Source organism: Blastomyces dermatitidis (assembly GCF_000003525.1).
Source record: "Blastomyces dermatitidis ER-3 genomic scaffold supercont1.1, whole genome shotgun sequence".
In the NCBI taxonomy this organism is placed as follows: Eukaryota; Fungi; Ascomycota; class Eurotiomycetes; order Onygenales; family Ajellomycetaceae; genus Blastomyces; species Blastomyces dermatitidis.
Window position 1 is genome coordinate 531,695 of NW_025544774.1, and position 12,848 is coordinate 544,542.

A 12,848-nucleotide genomic window follows, 5' to 3' on the forward strand; every position below is an offset into this window, starting at 1 on the left:
ACATTTTAAGGTTTTTTTTAGACTATTTTTAATTTTTTAAAAAGTAACGCTTTTTGGTAACGCTCAAATGAGATTTAAAGTCATTTAAAGCAATAAAAATAATTTAAATTGAGAAGTGGAAATCATGGTCTCATTTGAAAAATGTGACAAGAGTAGACAGTAAGTCTCACTGAAACAGTATGAGACTACTATCTAATGTTAAAACCATGTAATGGGATCAGTCAAATTGGTAATGAGACTATCAAAAAATCTGGTCCTGATCTCAGACACGGTCACACGGTCAGTCTATCAATCACTATTAGAACTACATACTCTTATATACACTATTTTTCACATCATTGACAAGCTTTCTTCACACATGATAATTAACACTGACATCATAAGAGAAATGAACATAATAATTACTCTAGAACATTTAGATACTCTTAAATTCTTCACTAATAACACTGAAATTATCATATTATTAATACAATTGAATTCATCAAGAATATCAATGTCATCTTCTTATTATAAATGCATCTCAGTCCGCGTAGCTATATCTAGACTGATCATGTGACCGTGTCTGAGACCAGGACCAGATTTTTTGATAGTCTCATTACTAATTTGACTGATCTCATTACACAGTTTTAATATTAGATAGTAGTTTCATACTGTTTCAGTGAGACTTACTGTCTACTCTTATCACATTTTTCAAATGAGATCATGATTTTCACTTCTCAATTTAAATTATTTTTATTGCTTTAAATGACTTTAAATCTTATTTGAGTGTTATCAAAAAGTGTTACTTTTTAAAAAATTAAAAATAGTCTAAAAAAAACCTTAAAATGTCTCAAAATAGTAACTTTATGTCAAGAATGAGACTAAATGAGATCAAATAAGATCACTTTCTCATTTTTTTCAAGTCATGATCTCATTTTAAAATCTGATATATAGTCACTTTGCATGTTTTTTTAATAGCCAGTCCCAGCGGAATTCACACTAAGAAATGTATGAGATCAGATCAAATGAGATCAAATGTGAAATTCATAGTCTCAGCAGTCAGTCTAGCCATATCTATGATTATTTCCTCAATATATAAATTAATTGTACTAGTCACACACTCATTACTCTTTATTACAGACTTTTACAGACTCTACTTCAAATCTCTATATCTTCATCAGTCAGGTTCTCATATCTTCACTGTAAAAGAACTGTTAACAGATATATAAATATCTGCTCTACTTATTACAAACCTTGATGCCACTGATATCAAGATTCTCACAGACATGATAATCAATCACATCACCTTGTTATCATATAATATTTCAGTCATAACATTTCACACTCAAACTTCACATAATAATGTAGAATTTCTCAATCTATTATTTCAATTGAACTATAAGAAAGATACTCTCAGCTTCTTCTCTGATATCTCAGAGCACTATGATAAAGAATATAAAAAGAAAGTTCTTAAAATTCTCTATACTCTGCACGCGCTGTTCTTCTCAAAGCTAGACAAGATTAAAGATTTTAAAATGTCAATTTCATTTATCAATGAACACAATCTCAAAGATTTTAAATAAAATTTATTTAATATTTTTCTATGTGATAAAGAAGCTATAAACTCAATTCTTGATAAACTTTAATAAGTAGATCACATTGAAAATGTTCTCTTTTAATATTCATCTCTCACAGTGTTCTCTGTCTTCATAGTTTAATAAAATGAAAAACTCAGAGTTGTAATTGATCTCTGCAGAATTAATATACAACTGCATTTAAATATCTATTCTCTCTCTAGATAAGATATTATTCTATTCTCTCTTAATAATGAAGTTGTATTCTTCACTCTCAATATTACTAAAGAATTTTATCAAGTTCTCATATATATTAAGAACAGATGAAAAACTGTCTTTATAACTCTGCATCAAGATTATCAGTAATTGACTGTATTAAGTATAAGTCTAGCATCTAGTTCAGGCTTTTTTCAAAGCATGATGAAGACAATTCTTTATAAATTCTTATGATTCAGTTTTCTAGTCTACATTGATGACATAGTAATATTTTTCAAGTCACTGAATTAATATCTCTTCAATCTGTAAGTAATTCTCTCATATCTGAAGATATCTGGCCTGACTCTCTTTATCAGAAAGTGTCATTTTATCTACTTATCAATATCTCTTCTAGGTCACAAAGTATTCTGTCTAGAACTTTCAATGCATGAATTCAAAGTTAAAGCTATCAAGAACTTGTTCTTTCTTAAATCTCTTAATTAATTGAAGATCTTCTTAGATTTGTTCAGATACTATTGAGAGTTTATTACTTATTATACTTATAAGATAGAGTCATTGCAGATCTGAAAGACTCAGAGATTTCATCAGACATCTTTCAAGAGAAATCTCAGAAAAAAATAAGCTAAGAAGATAATTATCTCTACAGAAGAATTGCAGCAATGTTGATAAAAAATCAAGAATGAATTATATAATTCTCTTATTCTTAAGTTTCTCAATTTCTACAAGGAATTCATTGTCTATGTAGACAGAAGTAAAGATGATATGAATGCAGCAATATATCAGAAGAATAATGATAATAAGAAATATTCTATTCTCTTTCTCTTCTGAATATTAAAGAGCAGTGAGAAAAATTACAGCTTAACTGAATTGAAAACAGCAGTCTTGATATGACTTCTCAGAAAGGCCTCTCAATATTTTGATAAAGACTTCATTATAGTCACTGATCATATTGTCTTATAAATAGCATTGCAGATAATCTCTGTTAATAAGTATTTAAATAATTATCTTAATTGATGATCTTTATTTCTATTCATCTTTGTCTTATGTAGGAAGATTATACATTGAGCTGAAAAGTCTTACATGAACACTGACTCTCTATCTTAATTATTTATAATGAAATCTGAAAAGATTAATCAGCTGTCAGAGATACAGATTATATTTAAATATCTATCTACTTATCTCAAAGATATTAAAATCTCTCATTTTCTCACTCTGTTTATCTGTACTACAGAAAGTTCAGATATCATGTTAACAGCTCATGTCTTTCTTATAAATCTTCTTCACATGTACTCAGATCTAAAACATGACATTCAGAAGAAAATAAAAACTGATTTCTACTTTCAAGCTATATACAGACATATCATGAAACATATTGAACAGAGAATAGAAAATGCAAATCTCTATTATAACTTTTAATAAGATAATAATTAATAACTTCTCTACTACATTTGCAATGAAAATCTCTGACTTTGCATATTAAGAAAACTTCAGATAAGAATTCTATTACAGACTCATAATTATAAAGATTATAATAAATTAGAAAGAACATATTAACATCTTTATAAACAAATATTCACACTGAATCTCAGAGAAATAATAGTATAATATACAAATCAATATCTGATGTATTAAATTACTATTTCTTAATATTATTAACTCTTCAGAGAACTTTATCTGATACAATCTCTTAATTAACTATTTATATCTCTATTAATAAATTTCATCACAGATCTATCAGAATCAGATAAATATAACATACTATTAACTATAATAGACAGATTCTTTAAATATATTCATCTAATCTCTGAATATAAACAGAAATCTGCAAAGTAATAAGTTACTTAATTCTTTAATAAGATTGTGTGATTCTGAAGTCTCTCTAAACAGTTAATAACTGACTGTGATCACTGCTTTTTAAATACCTTTTAAAAGAAATTATTTCAAAAAGCTAAGATTACTCTCTATCTTACTACTATCTATTACTCTAGTGTAAACAGCTAAGCTAAATACATAAATCAAACTGTTGAAATAGTCTTACAATTATTACTTATAAGACAGATTATAATCTCTTAAAATAGTCTTTTATCAGAGATAGAGTTTAATCTTAATATAGCTACTTCTTAAGTAATAGATTATATTCTCTTTACTATTCTCTACAGTATCAATTCTATATACATCTTTTCTTCTTAAAATTTAACATACTTATCTTTCACTAATGATTTTATAAATACTCATCTATAGATATAATAGTAAGTTAAGAATATACTTACTATAATCTAAGTAAAGATATCTAGTTATTTTAATATTAATTATTAATTAATACAACTATCTGAATAAGTCTACTTATAAGTTATTTATAAAGAATATTATAACTATATACTCTCAAAGCAATTTATATTACACTTAATTTATATTAATTTATTTTATATTTTTAAGAAAGTCAGTACTTTAATATATTATCTAAATCTATCTTCTAGATTCAGAGATATTTATCTTATTATATTATTAATATATTTTAAGCTCTTTATATTAGATATCTTTAACTGATTACTTTCTATCAGATCAGACTGTATTCTTAATAGTTATTAATATTAAAAAGTAGAGTAAATTATCAAGAACTGAATACAAGATTATACTTATCAATTAAAAGTACAGTAAGCTCATAGTAAAGAGATATAAGAAGAATAAAATATTCTTTTAAAAAACTACTCTTAAATAGTATAATAATATAATAATATAAAATATAGATTATATTACAACTCTTTCTAAATTATTCTATATTATATTAAATTATTTACATTGTATTTCTTACTCATATATTTAGATATTAAAAATAATATCTTTTTTAAAACAGTAGCAGATGTTACACACTACGTGTTCATACTACGTGTTCATGCTACGCGTTCATGTTACGCGTTATACGCGTATTTCTTATCATGCCTGCGTAATTCTCAGAACGCTTACTTTTTCCTTCTTTATATAGTCTTATTCTCTCTTATCTTAGCTAGTTAGAAGAGAATGAAACTTAACTTCATGAAATAATATTATAAATACACTGTTTGAATCTTTTATTGAATACACTGTTGAAATCTTTTATTAAATTTACTATTGAAATCTTTCATTAAATTCACTTTTGAAATCTTTTATTAAATACACTGTTAAAATCTTTTATTAAATTCACTGTTAAATCTTTCATTAAATACACTGTTAAAATCTTTTATTAAATTTATTATTAAATCTTTCATTGAATTCACTATTAAAATCTTTTATTAAATACACTGTTGAAATCTTTCATTGAATTTACTATTAAATCTTTTATTAAATACACTGTTAAAATCTTTTATTGAATCTGTTATTAAATCTTTTATTAAATTTACTGTTAAATCTTTTATTAAATTCACTGTTAAAATCTTTTATTGAATATACTATTGAAATCTTTTATTAAATCTACTGTTAAATCTTTTATTAAATACACTGTTAAAATCTTTCATTAAATTTACTATTAAATCTTTCATTGAATCTGCTGTTTCATCTTTAATTTAAAACAGTTCAATACCTCAATTTGATGATACTTTAATTGATTGACAAAAAAATAGTTGCTTTATATGAATATTAACAAGAGTATATTTCAAATTATAAAAGATGAGTTAAAAAGTTCATTATAACAGATAAAATTGCAGAAATTCAAATCATCTTTATTTACTATATATAGTGATAAGAACAGATCTGAATATATCACTTCTCAACTACATTGATGAAAATGACTGGGAATGGCCTGATCTTACACAAGATGAATTAGAGTCAGCTATCTTCTCAAGTTCTGTTAAAACTGCTGCAGGTCCTGATTCAATTAATCACTTGATTATTCAAAATACATATTCCTACTTAAAGAATGAATATTTTGAGCTCTTTTTTAATCTCTTGAAAAATGAATATCATTCTGAATGCTGGAGAGAAGCCACTGGAGTGATTCTTGCAAAACCTAATAGAAAAACTTCAATTCCTAAGTCATATAGAGTAATATCTCTATTGAACTGCCTAGAAAAGGTTTTAGAAAAGATAATAGCTACTTGACTATCTTTTATAAGCTCTATAGATGATTCTCTTTTATTCAGTGAATAAATGAGAGATAGAAAACAGTGTTCTGCAATTGACACTGTTCTCTCAGTTGTTCATGATATTCAAATAGCAAAGCATGAGAGTCTGGTCTCAACTGCAGTTTTTATTGATATAAAAGAAGCATTTGATCATGTTTCAAAGTCAAAGTTAATTCAGACATTGAAGATATTAAAACTGCCACTTTCTCTAATAAAATGAGTTAACTGTTTTATGTCTAAAAGAATTATACAACTCTTCTTTGATGGAATGAAACAAGACAAGACTGAGATAAAAATAGAAGTATCACAGAGATCTTCAATCTCACTCATTTTATTTGCAATATACACTGCATATCTATTCAAAAATAGAAATATGAGAATAGTGCGATCTCTGAGTTATGTGGATGATATTGATCTAGTCTACAGCTCAAAAACTATCAAAGAGAATTTGAAAGTAATTGAAGAAGCTGCAAAGGAAATCTTTGTTAGAGCAGATATCAATCAAATTCAATTTAATATGGATAAAACTGAGTTAATTCATTTCTTTCCTAGATTCAATGAGAAAGAACTATCTCTAACTCTTTTAAATAGAGAGATTAAACTCAGTGTAAATGTCAAATGATTAGAAGTATGGTTAAACTTCAAGCTGAATTTTAAATATCACATTCAACAAAGAACTGTCAAGGCAGAAAGACTATTGAATAACATAATCAGACTATCAAATACAGAGAGGAGTCTATTCTTCCAGGCTATGAGACAGTTATATATAGCCTGTATTACATCAGTAGCTGATTATGGAGTTCAAGTTTGATGAAATAATCAAGGGAATTTCACTGAACTCTTTCAAAGTCTGCAAAACAGAGCTCTGAGAAGAATTCTGAGAGCATTCAAATCATCTTCTATTAAAGCAATGGAAATTGAAGCTTCAATTCCTCCTTCTGCTATTAGATTTGAAAAGGCCTGTATGAACTATGGTCTGAGAGTTGTAAAGATGAGCTCAAATCATATAATCAGAGAAAGAGTCTCTTCTTCATTTTCATCAATTAACTCTGAAAATGAACTGAATTGGAATAGATTTCTTGATTGAAATGAAAATAATTCTTCAAAGAAAATGCCTTCTCAACTGTACAGACTATGCTCTCTGATCAAAAATCAATTTTCTTCTTTAAATGTTGAAAAAGTTGATCATGAGAAGTTATCTCTCTGGAGAAAAAAGCTTGAATCTCTTATAGACTTACAAATAAGTGAACTATCAAAAGAGAAAGAATATGAACAGTATTTGAAGAGAATTTCTATAATTAATGTAAAAGACTCTATTCTGATTTATTCAGATGGCTCAAAAAATGAGAACTTGAATAGATTAGATGCAGGCATTGCTTTTACTGAAGATAATATTAATTTTATCTCAGATTTCTGGAATCTAGGCTCTGAATGTGAAGTCTTTGATGCTGAACTATTTGCAATAGTGAAAGCTTTCAAACTCATTGAAATAAAATCTCATAAAAGAGGAAATTGTTTGAAAGAGACATGGATATTCTCTGATAGTCAAGCTGCTTTAAAAAGACTTAGAAATAGTCAGATTCATAATGATCAAATGAATCTTGAACTGATCTTAAACTCTGTTTTAAAAATTCAAAAGAGAAGAATATCAAAGCTGAGAATTCATCTGCACTGAGTTCCTGCTCATATGAATATTCATGGCAATGAATTGGCTGATTCAGCTGCAAAAAAGGGTGCAGAATTAAGCAGATCTATTCAAAAAATTGTGTCCTGATCTTTTATAAAGAGAAAAATAAAACAATCTTGTTTAGACAAGTGAAATGAAAGCTGGCAGAAACAAAAGAAGAGTATACATTATTCAAGATTTGAAACAAAACCCAAGTGGAAATCTTGTTCAATTAAATGTAAAAAGAAAATATTCTCATCTATAATACAGCTGAAACTAGGACATGGCTATTTCAAATCTTATATACAAAGATTTGATGATAGATTTGACTTAATAGAATGCTCATTCTGCAATACAAATGAGAATCCTGAGCACATTATAATGCACTGTGCATTATACAATAGTCTCAGAGCCAGATTGAAAGAGAAGTATGATCTAAATCAATTAAATATGAGATTCTTATTCTCAACTGAGACAGGAATTAAATACTTAATAGACTTTCTATCAGAAACTCAAGCAGCTACAAGAAAATGGCTAAATTCAGAACTATCTGAATATGAAGAGGAGGAAATTAATCAGATATAGTCTGTTAAAACAGCTATACACTCTCTTTTAATAATTTGTTTTGTTATAGTCTCTCTTTACTTTATCTTTTTCTGTATCTTTTTCTTTCAATTTCTTTCTATCTATCTATTTAATGTGTCTATCTTTGAGACTGTGTTCTTTCTCTCTTTTCTTTTGTCATGATATTGTCAAATGATTTCAAAGTATCAAAAGATGTTAAAACACTGCAATTTGTAAACAGTTTTTGTATTCTGAGCTGGAATTTTCTGATTTTGCATATCTGAAATTGATGAATGTACAATAGTTAACTTTACAGACATAGAAAAAACCCTGAGAACTAAAGTTCTCAGGTAGATGTCATAGTCTCTGACTGCATACATCTATAATTGAAGAATAATAATAATAATAATAAGAACAGATCTTATACTGCTTTCACTTTTAAATTTATATTATAATGAATTTTAATCTGAATCTTTCTAATTATTATAATACTATTCTATATAAGTAAATCTGAAATATTCTTTTATATCTTTTTCTCTTATGAAGTTCTCAACTGTATAATACAAAAAAGCTTTAAAATCTTTATTAAATCTCTTCAGAATTGAAGAGATATCTGATATAATCTTTAACTTTATATCACATGTTAAACAGAGTTCTCTAGCAGTTTCAAAACAGTGAAGATTTCATTGAATTTAATATACACAGATAATACTCAATGCTTCATATAATCTCAGCAGATATATAATTATTTTTAAGAAAATATACAATCTTGTTGATGATGAAATCACAGAGTTGAGATAACATATTAATAATAAAGATAAGAAAGATATGTATTTAAATAATATTTAATTAAAAAAGACATGTATTGAATGATATTGAATAATTCTAGAGAAATGCAGATATTTTGATTTTTTAATGATGTTTTACTACTAATTTTCAGAGAGAGCTGAGAAAATTCTATTTTTGCAAGTAATAAATCTATCACAATAATTTAACTGATCTTCAAAAGCAAAATCATGAAGAAGATACATTACAAACTCACTCAATTTTTTGAATAAGAACCCGTCAATAGATTCATTGAAAAGCTCTCAATTATACAAGCATTTTGACCTCATCACTGACTGCATACTCTGTGTGATAATGAAGTTATTCAGTCAAACATGAACCAGATATTGTTCAAAACTTCTGTGTGAGATTATCTCTCATTCTTCTCTATCACATCACAACCCCGGGCCAAATTGCCAGATAAAATGTAAGGTGAAGAGACCTAGTTATATACACTAATCTTCTTGATTTTGAAATATCTCTGATCTGTAATTGTGAAGATATCTGAGAAGTAATCTTCATAAAAACCCTGTTCATCTTTAATGTTTTAAAACATCAATGCTAAGTCTCACTCTTATATCACTCTTTTCAATCTGACTCATCTCTGGCAGAAAAATACAAAAAGATACCTCAGTAATAATATCAAGTATATAATCAATGAATACTTCTGAAGTGTCATCTCTGTAAATACTCTGTCTATCTTCAGTGTATCTAGACATTAATATCAAGTCTTACTCTTATATCACTTCTCTCAATCTGACTCATCTCTGATAGAAAAGTATAAAAAGATATCTTAGCAACTGTATTTAATGCATAATCAGCAGACATAACAACTATAAAATCAGTATATCTTAAAATCTGACTGAGTCTTTGATCTCTGCATAGTGAGATATATTAAATATAGTTTTAATATCTCAATATTCAATAGATTCTGCAAGGAATTGAGAACAGCAATACTAGATTTCTATTGAATTTAAGAATTAACTCTATATTGATATAATCATTGATAAAGTCTTCTATTTTAAGATATAAATAATCAGTTTCTCTACATTCTGCTGATAATATTTATATTATCATATAGAAACAGACTTATATTCTCTATAATATCAAGACTCTGAAGAGAAAAAGTCTTGATAGAGAATATACAGTAGTGTATATTTTAGCAGTTTCTATCTCATTCTTCTGCAGCAGTTAATACAAAAAAAAAGATCTTAGAAATAGTTTTTTACTTCTCTTGAAAAAATAAGATGTTTTTCTCTGAGTTTTATATAATATTCTTATAAAGAATTAAAAACAGAGCTGTTTTCTATTATAATTTTATATTCTTTTAAGTAAGAATTACTTTTTCAATGACTGAAGAGCTTTTATTAATACTTAATTCTTTTTTACACTCTTTATTAACTGATTTGAGTTGCACACTTGTTGTGTGAGAAGAATTGAATGATTTAGAATAAAATTAAATAGTTTTAATTAATTTCTCTGTAAAAAATTGATTTATTTTTTATCAGTTTTTCTCTCAAAAACTGTTATATTATCTGATTTATTATCAATTGATATCATACTTTTTCTCACTGTATCTCAAGAAAGAGATTGTAAAGATTTTATTAATTTATCTTAAAAATCAATTTTAGTTTATTAGATTCTCTTTAAAAATCTAATCTAGTTACTGAACTAGTGTGAAAAAAATCAGGTATTTTATATATAAAAGTCTGTTATTCTTCTTTTGAAACAGTCTAATCAACTTTTCAATTGAAAACAGACTTAGAAACCTCTTAATTGAAAAAGTCTGATCAACTTTTCAAAAGAGTTAAATATATATCTTAATTAAAACAGTCTGATTAACTTTTCATTGAGTGAGAACAATGAGTTCAAAAATACACTCAGTTGATGTGAAAAAAGATACTTTCTCAAATACTATTTCTGAGATTGAAATTCTAAAGAGAAGAAAGAAAGAAGAAATAGAGAAATAACAAGTTCTTGAAATACAGAAACTTGAAAAAGTAAGTAAGATTTCTGAAAAGCAGTGTCTGAGTGAGATAAATGAAGAAGTTCTGTTAATTCTTCATGCTCAGAATAGACAACTACAGAAGATGATCAAGTTCAAACTCAGAATTTCAAACACAGTTCAAAAAACATTGAAAATTTCTAGTATAATTACTGACTTCTTATCTTACTCTTCTTTCTTCTTTTCTACTTCTTCTTCTTTGAATCAGAAGAAAACATATACTCAAGCAGCTGAATCTGCTATCTCTAAACCTGCTATCTCAAAACATGCTCAAAATTCTGAGAAAACTGAGAAGAATAATACTCATACTTCTATTGATAGAAAAGTGAAGAAACAAATGTAAAAGAAGAAAAACTTTCAAATCTTCAGAAATAGAAGACTTATTCTCAAAGTCTCAAATCAGAATATCTTGCAAAGAAACAAGCTAAACTCAAATCTCATTTTCAGAATTAGAAATGAAATTAATCAGCAGTTCTTTTCTCAGTTAATAACTGATATTGAAGTTCAAAAATCAGTTATAGCTTCAATTGAGTCATTCTTCTTTGAAAACTCTATCATTCTGACTACAATCCCTGAATTCAGTGCAGAATTTCTTATTCAGAATGAGAATCTCCAGAAATCAGCAGTAGAATCTTTATTAAACATAAAAATTCTATCTAAGAGAGATGAAAAGTGAGGTAAATTCATTCTTTATAATTATTATTATTATTATTATTATTATTATTATTATTCTTTCATTATACTCATATGCAAGCGGAGCTTATAATGAGTTCTTGCGTGATGTTAAATACAGGTTAAGTGTTAATTATACAGAAGGAAATACAGGTGTTGAGATCATGCCAAGATAACAAGAACATAGAAAAATACAAAGAAGTGACAATTAGATACATGCGATAATAACTTCTCAGCTCAGAAACATAGAGTGATTCATTGAAGTGATTTGTACACCTCTGTATTTATTGAAAACCTGAGATGCTTAAGTTCCGGATTTAATGTATTCTCTGCAGGTTTCGAACCCACGTGCCTTGGTTTCCCACGCCAAGGCGCTACCAGGTGGCCGCAATAATCATTCGGCCACTGAGGCCATTCTTTATAATATTTCAGTTGAAATTTTTAACTGTGAAGAAGAAATGCTACTTCTCAAAAATGAATTAGAAGAATACAACTCTATTCAACTGAGAAAAGAGTCTGTATAACTAAATTCAATTGAGTTCAGATAAAGCAGAAGAAATGTCTCTGTTCTAGTATATATAAAGACACTTGAAAAGTCAAAGATCTCTGAAGTAAGAGTGACAGGTTTGAAAATGAGAGTTCATGAATACAAAGACTCAAGAATGAATCTCAAAGCTCAAACACAGTGTTTAAACTGTCAAAGATATGAACACTTTATAATCTTCTATTTCAGAGACTCAAAATATGCATTCTATGTCAGAGATCACAAAACTAGTGAGCATAAATGTGAAACATGCTTAAAAAGAGATAAAATATGTCAACACACTCTGCTTAAATGCTTTAATGATAAAGAAAAACATGCATCTAGCTCAAAAGAATGTATATTTACTTCAAGAACTCAAAAGAACTGAAGAAAAGATGAAGCTCAAGATAAATCTAAAACTGAAAAAAATAGTCAAGTCAGTAAACTCACAACTGTAAACTTAAAAAGAAGAAACTCTTAACTATCTAAATCTTCAAACTTCAATTCTTTAGCTAAATGTAAACAGAATTTGAATTCTTAAACTTCTATTAAGATTAGAGAATTGAGAAATAACTCTGATAATAAACTAGATATAATGCAAGTAGTTGAGATTTCTACTTTTCAGAATAGTTATAATCTACTATCTGATAATAGTAATTAGATTTTACTCTACTCTCTTTTAGTATGAATATACAACAAAAACAATAAAAAAAGTTTAAAAACTTTT